Source organism: Dreissena polymorpha, chromosome 8 (assembly GCF_020536995.1).
Source record: "Dreissena polymorpha isolate Duluth1 chromosome 8, UMN_Dpol_1.0, whole genome shotgun sequence".
Lineage (NCBI taxonomy): Eukaryota > Metazoa > Mollusca > Bivalvia > Myida > Dreissenidae > Dreissena > Dreissena polymorpha.
The window spans coordinates 100,627,056-100,638,544 of NC_068362.1; the positions used below are offsets into that span (position 1 = coordinate 100,627,056).

General features: G+C 34.4%; 1 long non-coding RNA gene across 1 annotated transcript; it reads left to right on the plus strand.

Moving 5' to 3' along the window:
* Positions 1-521: 521 nt before the first annotated feature.
* On the plus strand, positions 522-10,986 carry LOC127840967 (uncharacterized). Its single transcript, XR_008030647.1, has 4 exons — positions 522-651; positions 7,910-7,973; positions 10,087-10,203; positions 10,552-10,986. It is a non-coding gene; the product is annotated as an uncharacterized LOC127840967 (long non-coding RNA).
* Positions 10,987-11,489: the final 503 nt, after the last annotated feature.

An 11,489-nucleotide genomic window follows, 5' to 3' on the forward strand; every position in this document is an offset into this window, starting at 1 on the left:
ATTGATGCAGTGTGTATGTATTATATTGAATACAAATATTATTTTATTTTCCGTTTTGTATATAGTTTTAATAGTTCATTAAACATGTGTAGAGTAAATATGTGCAGCATTCAAAACAAAAATGTGCTTGCTTGTCATATTAAGTAAATCGTTAGGTGCCATATTTGAATAGAGAACACATATTGAGCAATAACGCCAAATCTATTTCAATGTGTGCAAACTTATCTTGAAATATTTAAATGAGCCTTTTTTTTGGGCCCATTAATCTCTACTTACAAAATTGCTGATAGTAGTTTTAAAATATATATATAACTGTGCCCTGATGATTGCATTTGTTTTCTCAAAACACCTCCAAAAACACCGAAACTGACTGTAAAAGCACTAAAGCTAAATTGCAACATATTATTCAAAGATTTCAATGTCAATCTCAAACAAGCGACCGAAACAGTTAAATTTGGGTTCTTTTGTTTTTTTTACATTTTCACTTTCGTAACTCTCTTGCTTGCAGTCGCACTGTCAATGTTTTCTGTTCTTTGGATGGTGGATTGTGACATGGCAGAAATGTAGAAAGGTTTAGTGCCAGATGTATTGTTAGCTTTGACCGACGGATTTCCACGTCATCATCAAAAGATTCGACTACAGAGGGAAAAGGTATAAATGAGAATGATTTCATGTCAAAAATTATTTTCTGATTTTTAGACTTGGATGTTACCAATATATTGGCTGCATTTTCCCAAAGCTTTATTTTTTAGTCCTAGAGACGTTTGTTTCAATTTTGAAATGTCTGTTCGTTTCATTTTAAGGATGTTGAGACTACTAAAAAAAGAAGCTGAAAGTAAATTTAACTATGTTGTAAGACATTTTGATATATTCATATTGTTTAAATAATACGTTGTTATGTATCGTTAGAACGAGACCTTTTTTTTATTGACTGTCATGAACATTTTTTTAGAAAAAAAACAACAACATATGACCACTCTAGAAGCCGAATCTGTTTTAATTTAATCATACTTAAATTTGATCAGATGTATATATATATATATTGTCCAATGATTTAATGAATTCATTATAGCTGGATTCAATCGAACGCATAAGATTTATGAAGTCGCTCTTATGTCCATTTCGTGTGTATGACCAGTGCGCGATGTTATGAAATGGATTGAAATCGAAAGCTTCTAGGCGGAAACCATATCAACTGCGACTCAGTGTCTTATGCATAACTGTTCACCCACATGCCCATATTGATGAACGATACTGTTGTAATAGTGTAAAAAAATAATAATCAAATTATAAACATATGTCTAGAATTTCAGAACCGTTAGAAAACTGTGAGTTTCGCCAAATGTCTTTAATTGTGGACTTTCGAAGCATATGTACTACGCCTCACTTTTTGAACGTACGACGGGAGCTTTTTCTTATCAGTGACTTTATTTTTGGAGCGATTGATTATCATTTTGTTCGCTTAGATGGTTTATGCTATTTGATAGGGGATTCTCAATTACATATTTAATTGCAATAACAAAACGATGAAACAAAAACCTTAATATCATCCGCTGCGACGAATTCAAAACGTATACTTAAACGTTACTATATTTTTCGTGTTTAATCATCATGATACGTGTTCTATTTGACACCATACAGGCCCTTAAATAAATAGACGGACGGATCGATATTTTCATAAACAGCAGATTAATATTCCATATTGGGAATTATGTGGGGAATTTAAAGAACCCATTTCATATGTTACATAATGGTAGGCAAATATATTAGTCATAAAATGTGAACGTCACTTGGGGATTTTTGTTTTCTTATCAGTGAGTGCTCTTGATTACATCGTGATCTCTGTCGTTGCATTATAATAAACTAACACGTATGTAGAGGGAGAATGTTGTGTTGTGACAATCTCATTAATTGTTCTAAAGAATGCTTGTTTTTAAGTTTTCGTATTATGTCGGCATGTATTTTGGCAACTTGATATAACCATTCAGCCAGAAATTGTTACCACATTTTTGGAGTTTAAAATTATAATACACACAGCATTTGCCATCATCACTGCCCTGACATGAGACCAATTCAGTTTGACAATCAATAAACTTGTAAGCATATTCATGTAAAAGGCATTACATTGTTGTTACAGATCACCTGGTGCGAGCATTATAATATATACACGTATATCGTACGCGCGCATTTTATTCATATGCCCCATGAATTATTATTAAATTAATGTTAAACGAGAATCAGTTCCGCCCGTTGCTACTTTTGTGTTTTATAATGATAAATTTGAAACTCATCATGTTTCGAATATGCATATGACAATATATTTCATTATTTTATCAAAAGAAAAATGTCTAATGACATGTATACAATACAACTACTCTTGGATGTTTAGGTAGTAATACATTTAGTATGTCCAAAATAATGCATAAAACCAATATCATATTTTGGCTTGGCATGTAGCATTGCTATCTCTTAAACCAAGTGAAGAGTACTGATGTGAAGCGTTTAAATAAATATGTACCTAGCCTGTCAAATCACGAATATGGTTATGTGCAATACCTTAATTGAGCACAAATATTGAGCTATAACGTCGAATAATCTCTCAAGTGGTGCAAAATCATTTTGAAATATCTGAATGGGCTATTTATTTGCACCTATAAATCTCTTATTGCAAACTTCTCGGTGAATAGTGTCTCTAAGACAAAGATAAATCTGTATATTGATGACTTGATGACACTGTCGTGCAGTTTGTCGTTTACACAAGTCTATGTCAGAGGGTAAGAAAAACGAGTGCATATTCACTTGATACTATAAGTAAGCGCTACTTGTTTTAATTGCAATTTCTTCGTTATGATTGCATACTCAAATAAGTTAAACTGGAAGTAAGGCGGAACCGTCCTTATGATATACGGGTAGAAATAGCATTAATTATATGTACATGATAGATTAATTATGCACGTAATGGCGTTAAAGCATAATTCTTTAAAAATCGCTTTAGCTATTAACCTGACTGTATAACTAAAATAATGTAAACGTATTTTACTCATCGACGTCGACCTCCCTCTAATATGAACTGGAGAACAGTCTTGCACAGAGAGTCGTGGCTGGTGACGTGTCCAAACCAAGCTAGATTTCGTCGTTTGACGGTCGCCAGTAGGGGCTTTTGTGCTGTGGTCATGTTGCGGACTAGCTCCGTGTTGTGCTCCGTAAAGAAGATGCGAATCAGTCTTCGGATACATTGATGTTCAAATACCTGTATCATGCGTTCTGTATCCTCGTGAAGCGTCCACGTCTCGCAGCCGTATAGTAGGATGGAGATTAAGAGGGACTTTTGAACCTGTACTTGGTGGGGAAGCTGATGGCGCTGCTTGTCCACAACTTGCTCAGTCTGGCCATCGCTGCGGTCGCCATGGCATTTCCTATTCGGACTACGCGATACTGTTACTATACTTTGATAGGATTGCGCCCAAGTACTTGAAGCTGATCACTTATTCTAGCTTCTTGCAATTCATGTTGATGTCTGCACTGTTGTTGGTCGTCCTGTTCACCATGATCGTCGACTTCTCCGTGCTGACCTCCATTCCGTATGTTCTTTCTCTTTCATAGAGTCCGTTGGTGAGATCTTTAAGTTTACTGTTGGTGTCAGCCATGAGGTCAAGGGAAAGGTTTAACAGTACAGGAGAGAGCAGACATCCCTGAAGGACACACACTGATGTCCTGAATTAGTCCCCCTGCTGACCGTTGCGCTGCTGGCGTTTCCGTAGAGTTCATGAATGACTTTCATCAGGCCTTCGTCAATGTTAAATCCTCTCATGACATGCCATAGGCCATCAGACAACACACGGTCGAAAGCTTTCTTACAGTCGATGAAGTTGTGGAAGAGCGTAAGTTTGAGTTGGAGTTGGTTCTCAATGATGTTTATGCAGCTTAAGATCTATTCAACTGTGCACCGCCCAGCTCTGAATCCAGCCTGCTCTTCGGCCAGCAGTACCTCTGTCTTATTTTGCAATCGATTAAGGATGATGCGTAGCATGACTTTGCTGTGGTTACTGATTAGACTAATGATGCAGTAATTTTCGCACAATTTAAGGTTACCCCTTTTCAGTAGGGGTATGACCAGTGACTGGGTCATCTCCTTAGGCCACTTTTGCTCCTCACAGAGCAAGTGGCTTAGTACCGTCGATGTTGTAATTGCTGCCTATCCCCCGTGCCAAATGATCTCGGTGGGGACGTTGTCTACTCCCGGAGATTTCCCTACCTTAAGATTGCGCACTTCCTCTGTTATCTCTGTCTCAAGTATGGGCGGTCTTTCGTCGTCTGGGATTGTTCCGAAGATGACTGGAGTTCGATTAAAGCGGATAGTTGTAGATGTCACTGCAGTATTCACTCCATCTGGTTAGGACTGCGGCGATCTCGGTAAGGAGATTCCCGTCAGCGTCTGATATAAAACTGACCAAGGGCTGACAAGGGTATATATATGTTAAAAAAAAAACCCACATGTTCCATCCAATAAATGTTTCACAATCTATATTCCACCGGTGAAAAGTAAATATATTATAACAACTGCATAAAATTTAAGTATTTAAACAACGACACCCTGTTCTACGCTTTGTATATCGACCTGTGAGATATTAATTAAGAAACCCAGTTCTTTTTGTATCACACCAAGTTCCTACCATTTGAAACAGGTTAATAACGAATGTAATTCCTGACAAAATACGTAATTTGTAATTATATGCGCATTAAATGACTACATTTCTGTGAGAATGGTAAACTAATTGATATACAATGCTTAAGTAAACTTGCATTCTTTGGTTGTCTGTTATGCTCGTATATTTATTCGTTTCACCTATTGGTGGTTAAGGTGTGTTATACAGTGATACATGTTATACAATTGTGGTTACCATGTTGTTATGTGTCAGATATAGTTGAATTCGTACACATATTTACTTGTCATAAGATTAGCAGTGCTAAGGTACAGAGGTCAACTATCGCCTGGACATTTAAGTAGGAATCTTGCAATAAGTAACGGGTATTCACCGCTCTGTAATAATAACATTTTATCTGCATACAAAATGTCCCTCGTTCTTGATGGTTACATTCACATTGCATTATGTGGCTGTCTGGCATGCTCGCATATTTAAACTTGTGTATCTTATCCTAATATGCAACCAAAACTTCCGTATAGAATAGACGAACACAAAGTCAAATATAAAAAAAACTCCCAAAAATGGCACCATAGTTTGTTTGTATAAAGAGAAATTGCATATATAATTCGTTGATCAAGCAAACAATTGAGCGTAACGGTGGGTCGATGGCTCGACTAATGTTTTTACCAAGCGGGTAAACTGTATCCCGACCAACTGACAAACACTACAACGTTTTGAGTGTTGTCAAAAAAACAACTCAATCCTTAGGTTGTTTATACTTCCCTTAAATCTGGAAAAAAGTTGAATTTACATATCACACTATGCTGACGTAATATGATTTGTTTATTGTCAGTGAGGTTCCTTTGAAGAATGATGATTTTTCATCTCGTTTTAAGTATCGCCTAATCTTTATTTGAATAGGGATTATATGTTTTTAAGTTATTTCACAATATATTTGATGACAACGTATCCTTGCCATGCACTCCCAGTATGCTTCAATCAATGAATATGTTCAATTAAATATGTAGATTTAAGGAACCAATAATTATAAACAGTAATTTACAAACACGTTTTAATTAATATGTTTACTGCATCGAAGGACAAATTAAAAAATTTAACTTTTTTCATACCTATTGGAAGACATGTATCTATCTGTGTAGTTTTCATTACACTAAAACATTGTGTATCCCTCGTGAAGGAGTGCCTTTTTCTAAGGGTTTCATTCTCTCTCATTGAATAAAAGCAATTAAACAAATTGTGACGTGTATTTTTTTTTTCTTTCTTTTAAGGGGGGTTCTGTTGTATTGGAATATTGTCGAAATAAGGCTTCCGAAACACTGTTTTCTACGGTGGGTGCATTGTCATATTATTTAATTCTCTTCTGTACATAGTGTTTGTTTGCTTTATGTAATATTTTATTTGAAAACGAATTTACAAAGACGGGATTTTAATGTTAATAGCACGGTAATTCAAATACATGTCTTAGTTTTAAGTGGTCATTTTTGAATACCAACTTATTATCTTAGAAATCGATATACACATAATTATTTCAACAAGAATTTTGCGCAGACAATATCGAATTATTTTAAGTTTCAAGAACATATATATGCAGCTAACATATCTTTGAAAGAGGATATATGCATATTTAAGTATAATTTTACTCCAGATACATAACAAGGGAGTACGAAGACAAACAATTCAAACATACAGCAATGATTTAAGCAGAAATAACCACATTGGAACGGTAAATGCACACCATTGGGGTTAACAGACTTTCCAAATCCCGCACTTAGTTCACGTAAAAATGAGAAACAAAAATGACAAAATAACAGACGACTTTTGTTTTATTTTGTTTGTGTCCTGCATCACATGAACACTCAATGTATCACTTAAACCGTACACATTTTAAGTTGTTAAGCAAAACTCATTTTAACTTATGATGCCACTCAATACAGCTGCTGAAGACATCTGCTATATATACGATATTAAAATTGTATACAATCATTATTTATATTTAAATAACGTCAAATAATCGTTAATTGAAATGGTTCAAAATCATCTTCAAATATATCGCTATAAATGTGTTTTGCCAGAATTGTCCCATATTGCAAACTTCATATAACCGAAATCCAGGGGCATATTGTCTTTTATATAACGATAAACATGAATCGTTATAAATTGAAGTGTTTTAACAGAAGAATAGTATCTTTGTATCAAACTTGAAACTGAGTTCTTGAGATAAGACTAAACATTACGGCAGTATTTTATTTAAAGCGTGCACGTCGTACCATGAGTTACTTAAGTCGGCCGAGGTCGCGTGTATATCTTTGTGTTATTGTTTTTCTCAAATTATGGTGACGACTATAGATATAAAATAAAAGGCGTCTCGGTTGTATTCTGACGGCATTTGTGCGGTCCAAACATAGAAACGTTATTGCTCTTGTCTTCAATACATGTATTCAACATAATAAGTAACATAAACTACTTTGTAGTTTCTGGGTTGAATAAGTTACTCTATAGTACTTGGATTCTTTGACGATTCATTTAATGAATATGATTATATATTTTTATTTTATTTTTGAATTTCGAAAACTTTATTTCCAGTGATTCGTTACTAAAGTTGCAATTCATTATTTATTTAGCTTTTTCAAATTCAACTGGCGGAAATAAAATCGACATTTCTAAAATTGTTTTATTAAAAAAGACCTCATAAATAATAATGCGATACAAATTAGTATAATGCTGTTTCGTTCATTGAATCTATAAAGCGATTATCATGATTGAATAATTCTTAGTTAAAGCCATATCATGTTATCATAATATCAAGTAAATAAGTGAAATTGTCATTTTCAACTTCTTAATCTTATTAATGAGAAATAACAAATCGTCAGGGTGGCTTTTCTTGCAAATGTATTTTGAGCCAATGTCTTTTATAACACATGATTTGAAATCGCTTCTGGCAGTGAATAAAATGCTAAAAACTTATACAATTTGTTTTTGCTACGATTTTGAAAATTATAGAATGTACAGTACAGGCAATAATTACAGATTAAACAAAACTATACACACGAAATTTGATTGAGACGTTTCACGACTTAATTCCATTTCGTTGAGCCTGTTTCACTCGTTTGTATTTTTATTGTGTATGTGCATTTTTTGTTTTTTTAATGTAGAGGCACTTAAAAATTGTTGTCTGTGGAGATTAATTTTTGAAGATTTAAAAAGCATATTAATGTATAAATGATTCAAACTTTGTTTCACAGATGAAGGTGGTACTACTGATAGTTGGCGTTTCTCTCTTGATGTGTTCCCTCGACGTGGTACAGGGTACGTTGGCAGTATTAACTAACACCTTATTTAACATGTCATCACAATCTATATCCCATGCCAGTATAAAACAACAACAATGAATAATTTGGATCCTATTTTGGTACTTGTGTACAATAATGAACACGCGCGACATAATGACGTCATTTTGGATTTTATCGCACCTTCACATTTGTAATTTTTGGTGTAGCTGTTAAACCCGGGTTTTCACCTTAAATTAAAAATTAACATTGCGCCAGAAACAAAAACGAATAAACACATTCGCAATATTTCATTGGCTGATTTGAGCATAATTTCCGTAACATCGGCAACACCACTACGTCTTTGTAGTAGCATAAATAACAGAGAACCGTGTGGAGAAATGCGGACTACTCTCTGCATGTTCAGATGAAACTTTAAGACACATTTTGGTCCAGTTACAATTAAGCATTAAGACTGCACGGTCAGTGTTGGGTGAGTAAAGCGTCAGACGGAATGTACTATCAATAAACGCCTTATGTTGACAACACAGTATTGCTTTCAAGATATCAAATAGCACGATGTTTGGAGAAAGAACTAAATGAAAGCGTATCGCTCGATGCCAGTTATCTTGTTTTGTCAGACAAAACTACCGAAATAGTATAGTGTCCATGATAGAAGTGAAATCGTTTAATAATCTTACCACTGATGTGTGACGTACGCGTTGAGTCTGTCTGAAAATCGTTCCTGCCCGAATAGGCTACCGACACTTGCTAGTTTGCTTTAAATCACACAGTGTGATTTCAATTTTCTATCGGAAAGTATCGCGGTTTGATATGCCATGTACACGACGCAATTAGATTTTAAAAGACTCGCGGCGTTATGCGAAAATGAATCGAATGCAATATTCTGCTAGCGCAGTCCAGCAAGCGTATCCGCGCATATTTGTCAGGAAATGCATACTGAGGAGGATACTCAGTAGATCCCACGAACAATTGAGTGTTTTTTTTTATAGTGGACAGAGTAGCCCTTGATCAGACTGCGCAAGTGCAAAGGATGTGCTTGAGCTACGCTTTGCCGCATAAGCAATAAGACCAATTTTTGCATGACGCAAATGTATAATTGTTATTTGAGTGTGTGGAAAGAAAACTGCGTCCTTATTAAATACCATACATATGTTACATAAATTCATAAATAAGCCAGGTGAAGGCACACATGATGAGATATCATGTCGTAAAATTTGTATCCACAAACACCCTTTCGTGGTTTAATATACGTGTACTGCATAACAAATATTTCATGCGGTGGATATCCGAATAAAAAAAGGAAACAAACATGACAACACTTTTTTTATTTTATAACTTAGAAACTTTTAAAATTTAATATTCTACCTTATTTTTAAAGTCCGAATATGCGCCGAATATAATAAAAAGATATTTTTTGTTTAACATTGATTTATGTTTGATTTTTTACATGAGCTGATCTTCAAAAGAAAAATAGAAATGATGGTAATCACAGCTTAAATACGTGGATATGTTTCGAATGTAGAGGAGATTATCTTTCCTAGGACCAGCAATTGTTTTCACTAAGGTTTCAATTTTCAGTGTTCTAAACCTCGCAAGATAAACTAACCGGTTATGTTTAAGATCTTGCGCGAGTGTAACATTTTAAGCTCAATCATTGACAATATAGTTATTTTGTGAACAACCATAAGGCGTTATTACGTTGAGCGACGTTTTTTATGAAATGGCATTCAGTCAATAAGAATGTGATCGTTTATTATACATTCTGTTTTATTCCTTAATATATTTAATTAAATCGGAAATTGTGTACTACCCTATGTCTGAAATTGTATTCTTGTCGCACCGCAAGCAGTATGAGATTTAAGTACAATCATGCATCCATTTAGTTCCGTTCATGAAAATGCAGACATATGTTTATATATAGTAATCGTTTATAGCCTTCTTATTTCTATAGTTTAGAACTTATAAATGATATTTTCCAAATGGTTATAAAATATGGTTTAATGTGAATATAAAGTTTAAATCTCTTTAAATCAATGAAACCTAAATACAAAAATCAATCAGTTTTGATGGAAAATATTGCCAAATTGGTTGATACACAAATAATGTAAGAAAACAATACTATTCAACAGCAGCATTGTCGACAGTCTTAACCACGGCCCCAAGTACTGGAAATGGCCCAAGTAGTAGTGGCAGTACAACGGGATCGGGATCCGTTAGTGTTAGTGTCCCCGTGGCAACTACTCCTGGTACTTAAACAATATCATTAATAATTTATTAAGTGACTATTTTATGTTAATCAGAATGTATTTAGTTAATATTTTACTTACATATTTGTAAAATCCAATACATTGCAGATTGTATCGTCCGTGTAAAACGGTATTATACTGCTTTTGATCGGAAAATAATAAAAACAGAGATACGTTTTAAACGCACACATTATTTCAAACCTGGGAGAGCTATCCTATTAACAAAAAAGTTTACCTTTAGAATTCGCAACTTCCGTATTTTGTGAGCTACAAATGAGTTCAATATTCCATGATATATTCGAAAAAATATTCTATGATAAGTATACAATATATTAAATTGAATTTCAGCCAACGGGACACAAGGCGAAAACAGCGGCTCACAGAGGATTTTGTTCACATCGTTTTCCGTCTTTATCATGGCCATTTTTTTCGCCATTACAAATATTGCTTTGGCTTAAGTGGGCGGCTTTCCAGCCGAGCATGTGTCTGACGGCCATTGATCGCTTGTGTGATATTTGCAAAGGCATTGTTCATGAATTGCTTACCTTGTGATATATAAACGTGGCATGCAATGACGAAAACATATGTTTTTAGAATACCAGTGTTATGTGAAATACATAGAATCCAAATATTTATCTCACATCAAATTTGTTAAGAACATGCTCCGAAATTAAAATAACAATTATGCCAATCACATTTCCTTGACATGCTATTTTATTGAAATATTTGCTATGTTTATATGGCTATGTACTGATTGTATTCGCCAATAAAATTGTCTGTCTGTCTGTCTATAACGCGTACTGTGCTTGCTTCCATGTATCTGCTTGTTTCTCAGAAGATCAGCGTACATTGCTGAATTAATATTTTAAAAATCAAACAATATCCGCTAAAAACTTTTTGAAGTTGATATATTTTGTTAGTATCATAGATCCATGCTGTATACTTGTGATGACTCGATATAGTATTCACAAGCCGATTAAGTAGTGTATTTTATTGTTTCCATTGCGGCACACTATTTGCGGAATCAGACTTTTACCAATCAAAGGAAAAATATCTAAATTAAATACCGATAAGCCCATGACGCTTTTATATTTAACTATTTAGTTCAGTGTTTTATAATCGAAGCAAGACAGTGCAAGGTAGAATTCAAAAAAATTACTTTTTGGGCTCTCCCTTGTTTAGTTTTATCCGGCACCACTCGTATTCCGTCCGCCTTTCTGTTCATCGAAAGTTTCAGACCTTAACAGAGTGGCCAGAGTAGCGTTAGGTAAAAATCGTAGTACATT